Below are 7,964 nucleotides of genomic sequence, written 5' to 3'. Positions count from 1 at the left end.
TGGCCTAGACATGAAATGTACGGTTGATGTGAATCTACTGTAGTACCCCTGTACCATTCATCAACATTATTAGAAAAAAAGGCCGCTGGATAAACCATTCTCCGAGAACAGTGGTTGAACTGATTAAATTTGTGTAAAAGTATGAAAACTTCAGTGCAACGGAAAATTAATCGAAAAACATTTTGGTATAGCGATGGGCAATCTTCTATCTCCAGCGTTGAATAATTTGTAAATGGAATTTTTTTGGAAGGAAAATAGCTTATAAAATCATTCCACGCTATGTAGTGCGGTCTAAGTATGACGATATAATTTGTATATGGATAAGAAACGAAAATATAAATAATTTATTGACAAGTTGAACCAGTTAGTACCATCAATTAAATTTACTATTGAAATATTTGATTGCCGAGGGCATAGAAATAGTAATGTGCTTAAATATAGTGTTTACAGAAAACCTACCAATATTTCTTCCTCTCTGCATTTTTATTCTGGGCAAAGGTATAAAGTTAAGGATTGAGTGCCGCAACTGTGTTTGTAAGAGCGATGCGTATTTGTATCCCTGAATATATTGATGATGAAACAGATAAGGTTACGAATACAGGCCTGAAATTAAAATACCCTGACTCTATTAAGACGTTACATCAGAAGCGGCAAAAAATTACTATATCAAACCAAAGCAGAATTTTACAACACAAAATATTGCTTTTACTACCATGTTATAACAATATGAACGACATCCACGTTCTCTTAAGAATACTGGAGTTAATGAAGAATTTAAGTCTTAAAAATTATAATGAAATATATACTTACAAAGAACTCTCCCTACAACACTGAAATTCCGTGTAAGTCTTGTGATAACTTTTATGGTGGCGAAATAAAAAAAAAAAAAGCACATTGGAAAATAGAAGAGAACAACCTTAGAATGTGCAAGATATGCAAAGGTGAACATTGGAATTGTTTTTCATGTTGGTGAGAATAATCATATATTCAACGTGGCAGGGATGAAAAAGGCAGCCGATTCTAAAAAAGGGAGAGGAATATCATTGAAACTAGTTTTATAAACGAGTTGATGCTATTGTTTTGAAAGAAATATGTAAACTATTTAGTTTTGAAGGAAGGCGGTAGATAAGGTCGAATTTGACCGCAAGTGACCGCCCCAGTGGCATGGTCGGCTTGTTGTTGCCCTGCCACCTCGGTGGCCGCGAGTTCGATTCTCGGCATTCCATTGATGGGTGAGAGATGTGTGTTTCTGGTGATAGAAGTTCACTCTCGACGTGGTTCGGAAGTCACGTAAAGCCTTTGGTCCCGTTGCTGAATAACCACTAGTTCCATGCAAAGTAAAAGCACCATACAAACAAACACAAAATACTAGCATATGGGCTCACCTCCTCTTTGCCACCTGTCACGTTTGGATCTTGAATATTAAACGGTATTGTATGTTTTCTAGTCCGGTCCCCTTTAGTCTATATGATGATTCCTACCACTAGCTCTAATGAGTTTTGTCTCCCCTCACCCTTTGACACCTGTCAGGTGTGTATTTGCAATTTTTTTGTATGTAGCGTATATATGCTGTGATTTCTACCTCTATATATCACTCCCTCGGTAATGACTTTGAAATACAAAGGAAAGCAATCATGACCTACACCCAGTGTTTTATTTTTTCGCCTGCGGTCATTGTAATAAACTAATTACGTGTTAAGGTGATTAAAATCACCCATACACACACACACACACACACGCACACACACACACACACACACACACATATATATAATATATATATATATATATAATATATATATATATATATACTATATATATATATATATATATATATATATATATATATATATATATATATGTAAGTGATTACATAATAAAAATATGGAATGTTATTCCAAATATATAAAAAACTAAAACTAAAGAGGTCAACCAGATTGCTTGCAGGAATGTGATCAGACCAGAGACGATAAAGTATTCTAAGATGACGTATACAATAAAGTAGGCTAAGTTGACATGCCGTCACCTGTGGTCATTCATTTATTTTGAAACATTAGTCCAAGCTTCCTGCTTGAGACAACTACCGCGACCTATAATTCAAACAACCTACGTTATTTCTAATGTGTCTCATTTGTATGTATGTTCATATGTTCGAGTTACTGTCTGCTTCCTTTATGACTTGTAACCGAGATGGTAGGCAGAACAGAATTAGCCATCATCATTGGCAGAAGCGATCAAGCCATCGTCATTGGCAGACCTGTACAATCCTATATTCATCATGTAATCTCAGAGAATAAAACTATTTTTTATACTTCGTGTTTTCTACTAGAAACCTCACATCAAAAAGATATCATCATGAGTTTAACACATCGTCGTCATAACGAAAGAATATAACCACTTCGTAAGTTATCAGCAAACCCCAAGACACTCCAATGAGTATGGAAGTGCATAACCAACCGACTTGGCGTAAGATTATCGCAAGTCTAACATTACCTCATAGGGCGCCTTATTATACAAGGCAACAGCCCTAGTATTGGTGGCAGACTACTACAAGAACTCTACAATGTCTTCCGAAGAAAAACCAGAATAATGAATAATGTATCATCAGAAGTCAACGACAACGAAAGCAACAGATTCTTCAAGGAACTTAGTATCATCGTTTAGTGAGCGACTTCAGAAAACAACAAGAACTCTTCAATGTCTTCCGAAGAATAACGAATAATGTATCATATCAGAAATCAACGACGACGAAAGCAAGAGATTCTTCAAGCAACTTAGTATCATCGTTTAGTGAGCGTTTCCAGCACTTTAAGAAATAAACCGAACGCGTCTTCAGCATCGGATCTTCAAGAAATCGAATCATCCAACAAACAAACAACGCGCACGAGGGAAACTCAAGCCAAAAAAACCAGGTCATCCGCTAAACAGAGAAGGAGGGCCAAGGGCACATCGTTATCGGAACACCATGACTTCCCACAAAATCAAGCTAAGTACAATTTTTTTATTCATTTGGAGTAACTGAGTGTTTCCTTTACAGGTCGAATTTTCATTATTCCTGTGGCTGAAGTTACGAGACATTCTTAATCTTACTTTTTTACAGAAATTATCTACATCATTGAGATTTCGCTACTGCGAGTTTCTGTTTCCAGAAGTTCTACTGAAATATCATAATCATATACTGTGTTAATTTTATCATTTTGGGTGATTATTAATCCTTTACATAACAAATCATATTAAACAGTGAATATGCGTTTACGCAGTGGACGTCTGTATTTATACAGTTGCATGGATAGGGTCGTTAGGCACCGTAGTGATTAGAAAACACACAAAAACAAGTGGAACACCCGTACAAATCTAGAGAAATTAGAGGTATCACTATTTCGGGTCAGGACAATAAAGACTCCTGTGCAAAGTCCCGATCGCAGTTTCAGCCTTTATTTATGCGTAAAAAATCGAATCCCTATGATTCAACTTAACTTTAAAAATACGGCTGGATTGCAAGGAATAACATGTCTATAAAAAACTTTCATTAGGCTAAATGCGATGACCAGGATCCCTCACTATTTCAAATTTTAGCAAAGAATGAAGTAAACCACAGCAAGTACACGATAATGCAGTAGAGATAACTTGTTTTAATAGTAATTGCTCAATTCTTTATAGTTCAAGTCATTCTTACGTTCGTTGCTTTATATGTAACCAACAACATAATGCTAAAAACACACAATACGTTGCCGATGGTAATAAAGAGAAGAATCCTAATTATTATAACAAGAAATAGGTAAACAGTAGCCCTAAATACCAGAAACAAACAAATCATGCTAAAGCAAACTTGGTTACTGTGTTGAAAGCATAGCACCTTCCACACAAGCGACTTCAGCGGAGAGGAAAAACGATGTTGGATCATTTATACCATACCTTTTTTTTTTCATGCCAATACCTTTTTGAATTAAAAAGGAATTTTCCTATGAATCACACGACCGTATCAAGTAATCAGAGCAGGTTCTCGTAATTTTAATATATAAGTTATTATAATTAGTGGTGGATTAAGCCCGAGTATGCGCGCTGTAAAAATTAGAATATCTTGTTTTTATGCCTTTAGTCCACGTAATATCCTGATTTACGGACTCACCGTCTGTTGTTCGAACTTCCCTATTGAGAAGTCCGGAGTATATTTCAGTATTGGGCAATAAAGAGTTAATCGTTGTAGCGTAACGCAGATTCAGTAGTGGCGGATAAGCGAGCGCTTACAGATACCTCTATAGTTATAAAAAACATTGATCTGTATCTAGTGTAACTGTAAGATATCCATCTATGTGTATACAAAACATTACCTTACCCCCTGCCAAATAAGGCGTGTTTATCAAAGGAAAATTCTATAAACCTTCAAACATATTAAAATCCGTTTTGAACAAAAAGAGACAGTTAATCAAATAACTTATATAGAAGAACTAATCATTTGCCTCATAAATCGTAACATTGTTCAAATGACCCAACAGAATTCTCCCACAACCGCAGTCGCAGTTTGCACGCAAAATCTCGAGACCCATGCACCCTCGAATGTCTTAGTGCGTGTAAAAAGACTTTGCTGGAAAATGAAATTTTAATCCTTCCCGACACTCTGAAATATAACGATTTCCGCAAACAAAGCCCTAGACACGGTTGACTCGCAGCAACAAGTTAATCTAGTAATCCACAAAACCTATACATATAAATATCGCATTTTTTTTATTGTTGCTAATTTTTAATCACGCCCAACCAGTCGTAGATGAATCTCTCTTATACTCTATCTAAAGTAATATCCGTAAAGTCATTCAAGCAGAGGTGATTCAGCAGAATTTTTTTTTTATCTTTTATCTGAATACCAGGAAGTTTCTCCACTAGCAAGTGATCTCTGGGGAAAAACGGATGTCATTGAAAACAAAATACGGTCTAAGGACAAACATAAAGCTATATACGTACCTTCGTATAGACTCCCAATGAAATGTCAAAATAGAGATAAATGACGAAGTTGAAAAATGTTAGTAATAGGAGTCATTAGGAAATCAAATAGCCCATATAATTTTTCCTCAGACGTCACGCCAAAAAAGATCGGATTGGCGTATCTGCGTAGATTTCTGATGCTTAAACAAGGAAACGACTCCCGATCGTTTTTCAGTGCCATGTACCGATGATATCTTATCTTTGTTAGTTCAGAATAATTTTTTTTTTTTCACCAGCTTGGACTTACTTAAAGGGTTTCACCAGATACCATTACCTAAGTGATTGTACCTCATACACCGTTTTCAGCACACTCAGGGGACATTATCAATTTTTACATATGCCTCCGGCTTACGTTGCGCCCCAATTACAATATAGTGTTTGGAGACTTTTAGGGGATACCCTACATGCCTATATGGATGGTCTTGTAATCTTTTCTAATACCTTAGAAGTACAGTCACATAAACTAGAGCTAGTGCTACAGAGACAAAGACAAATAATCTCAGAGTAAAATATCTAAATGTGAGTTTTAAAAACCGAACATGTTTATTTACATTTTGTGTGTCTAGTCAAGGTTTTAAAGTAGTCCATGGTAAGGTGTCGGCTATTCATAACTTTCCGGTACCTATTAACATAAAAGGGGGATACAGCACTTTTGTGCTGTAGTGGGTTTTACAATCGTATGTAAATATTTAACTCTTCAATCATGACAGCTCCTTTAACAGATCTTACGAAGAAGGGCGTAGATTTATTATGGTCTGAAAAGCATCAACAGGCGTTCGATATCTTAAAAGTGGAATAATGCAGCTCACCTAACTTAAAAATCCCAGATTTAAATAAGGAATTTTTTTTTTTTATAGCAACAGACGCCTCAGACCAAGGTGTAAGAGGGGTACTACTTCAGCAATATGATAAACAGTTCTTTCCTATAGTTTTTTATTCATGTAAACTAAAGCCCTGTGAAAGTAAATATGCAGTAATAGGCAAGGAAGGGCTAGGTATTGTTAACTCACTAGTACATTTTAAGTTCATAATCCACGGCTATCCTGTTAAATCCTTACTGACCATAAGTCACTTACCGAGTTTTTCAAAGGCTTTAATCACAGTCCCAAAGGAACTCGTTGGCATATGATTATTCAGGTCTTTGGAGCCAAGTTAAGATATCTACCTGGGAAAGCAAATATCATAGCTGACGCATTATCCCGCAATCCCGCACCATACTGCAAAGAACCATTAATTGGACTAAAAGATATAGAAACATCCGTGCCTATTGTTAAAACCGTATCTAAACAAGAAAATTCATTAACCCAAGAGATCGCGAGCATTGAATATCTGGGTTGGAGCGCCGTACTGTTACAAACTGAACAAAGCAAGAGTCAACAGCAATAAGCAAAACAATAAACACTTCGAACAGAAACAAGGTCAGCAGCTAAGCAAAACAATAAACACTTCTAACGGAAACAGGGTCAACAGCTAAGCAAATCAATAAACACTTCGAACGGAAACCCTAAAGCAAAAGTATATTTAAAGTATGTGTATCAGAATTATGCAATCAAATATAATATTTTATGTAGGTCCGTGACGAGGAAAACCCGAAGAACACAGCAGGTGATTAACGACCAGGCAGTAGTAATCTCTTTCATACCAATCGTCCTAAACTGGTTGCATTCCGTCATCCAGGGTTCTCTATTATGTCACAGAAAGCCAAATCACTGTTTTAGTGGCCTACAATGCTTACAGATATAAAAAGCACATAACTAATTGTAACACGTGTCATGAAAACAAGGGACACACTAAGACACCTGTCAGTTTAAGGGCCTATCCCGTGCCAAATCAATCCTTGAAAGAATATACATAGAATTATTAACAGAATTACGAGTCTGATAGAGGAAATAAACACTTCTTAGTGTTAATAGTTCCTTGACACGTTATATAGAATTAATAGCACCAAAAACAAACACTGCAATTGAATGTGCTAGGAATATTTATGAGTGCTAAATCAGTAAACATGGAATTCAACACATAAAAATCTCTGACTCGTGTGGTGTAAATCAATAATAATCTGCTTAACTAGTTGTGTGAATTCCTTTCCATTAAGAAAACCAATACTATATTTCATCACCCAGAGTCAATCGGTGTGGTAGAACGGATAAATAGGAAAGTGTCAATGTCTTACGAGTTACAACTCGTGATATTGGATCCGAACTGGATTATAGCGGGTCTCGGGGTTTTAAATACCTTTATCATTCATATCTTATATATATATAGAAATGATACCGCAAGTAGCCTTATACGGTACGCCGCTAGGACACTTTTCCATATATTCAAGCCAACCATTAATTTATCAAATATAAAAAATAAAATTAAATAAATATCTATACAAGTGGAGTCGATATAATACACTCCGTAAGAAGTCGGAAGGGTTACAAATTATAACAAAAAAGGACTCACGATAAAATGAATAAGCAAAACGTAACCATAGGTTAATTAAATATCCAAATATATATGCGTAAAGATTTGAACTGTAACTTAACGCTTTAGTAATGACAAATAAGCTAAAAGTTCAAACACATATCAAAACCTACTGACATATTGTCTGTCCCGGTGATTTATATTCATAGTCAATGAAAAAAACAAATAAATAAATAAATAAAACAAAATAAAATAGATTTTAAAGTCAGGAAGTCTAGAAGTGAAAATGTATATCTATGCGAATAATCTTATACAGGGCAAATAAAATATATAGAATTTGTATGGAAACCTTTTTTCATTAGTATGAATAAGGAATATCTAATTTAACATAATTACATTTATTTACAATCATGCAGATTTCCAATATGAAACTAATATATTGTTCAATTTTGGTACTGTTTTTTTCAGACATTCTTCTCGTGTGGGTGGAGTATTAAACACAAAAAATACCCAATTTATACTAAAGTTGTATTTATTACAGCAAGTAACGTAACTCTTAGCTGGCTGGGAGCAAT

Source organism: Macrobrachium nipponense, chromosome 7 (genome assembly GCF_015104395.2).
Source record: "Macrobrachium nipponense isolate FS-2020 chromosome 7, ASM1510439v2, whole genome shotgun sequence".
Taxonomy (NCBI): Eukaryota; Metazoa; Arthropoda; class Malacostraca; order Decapoda; family Palaemonidae; genus Macrobrachium; species Macrobrachium nipponense.
This window is presented reverse-complemented; position numbering follows the sequence as displayed.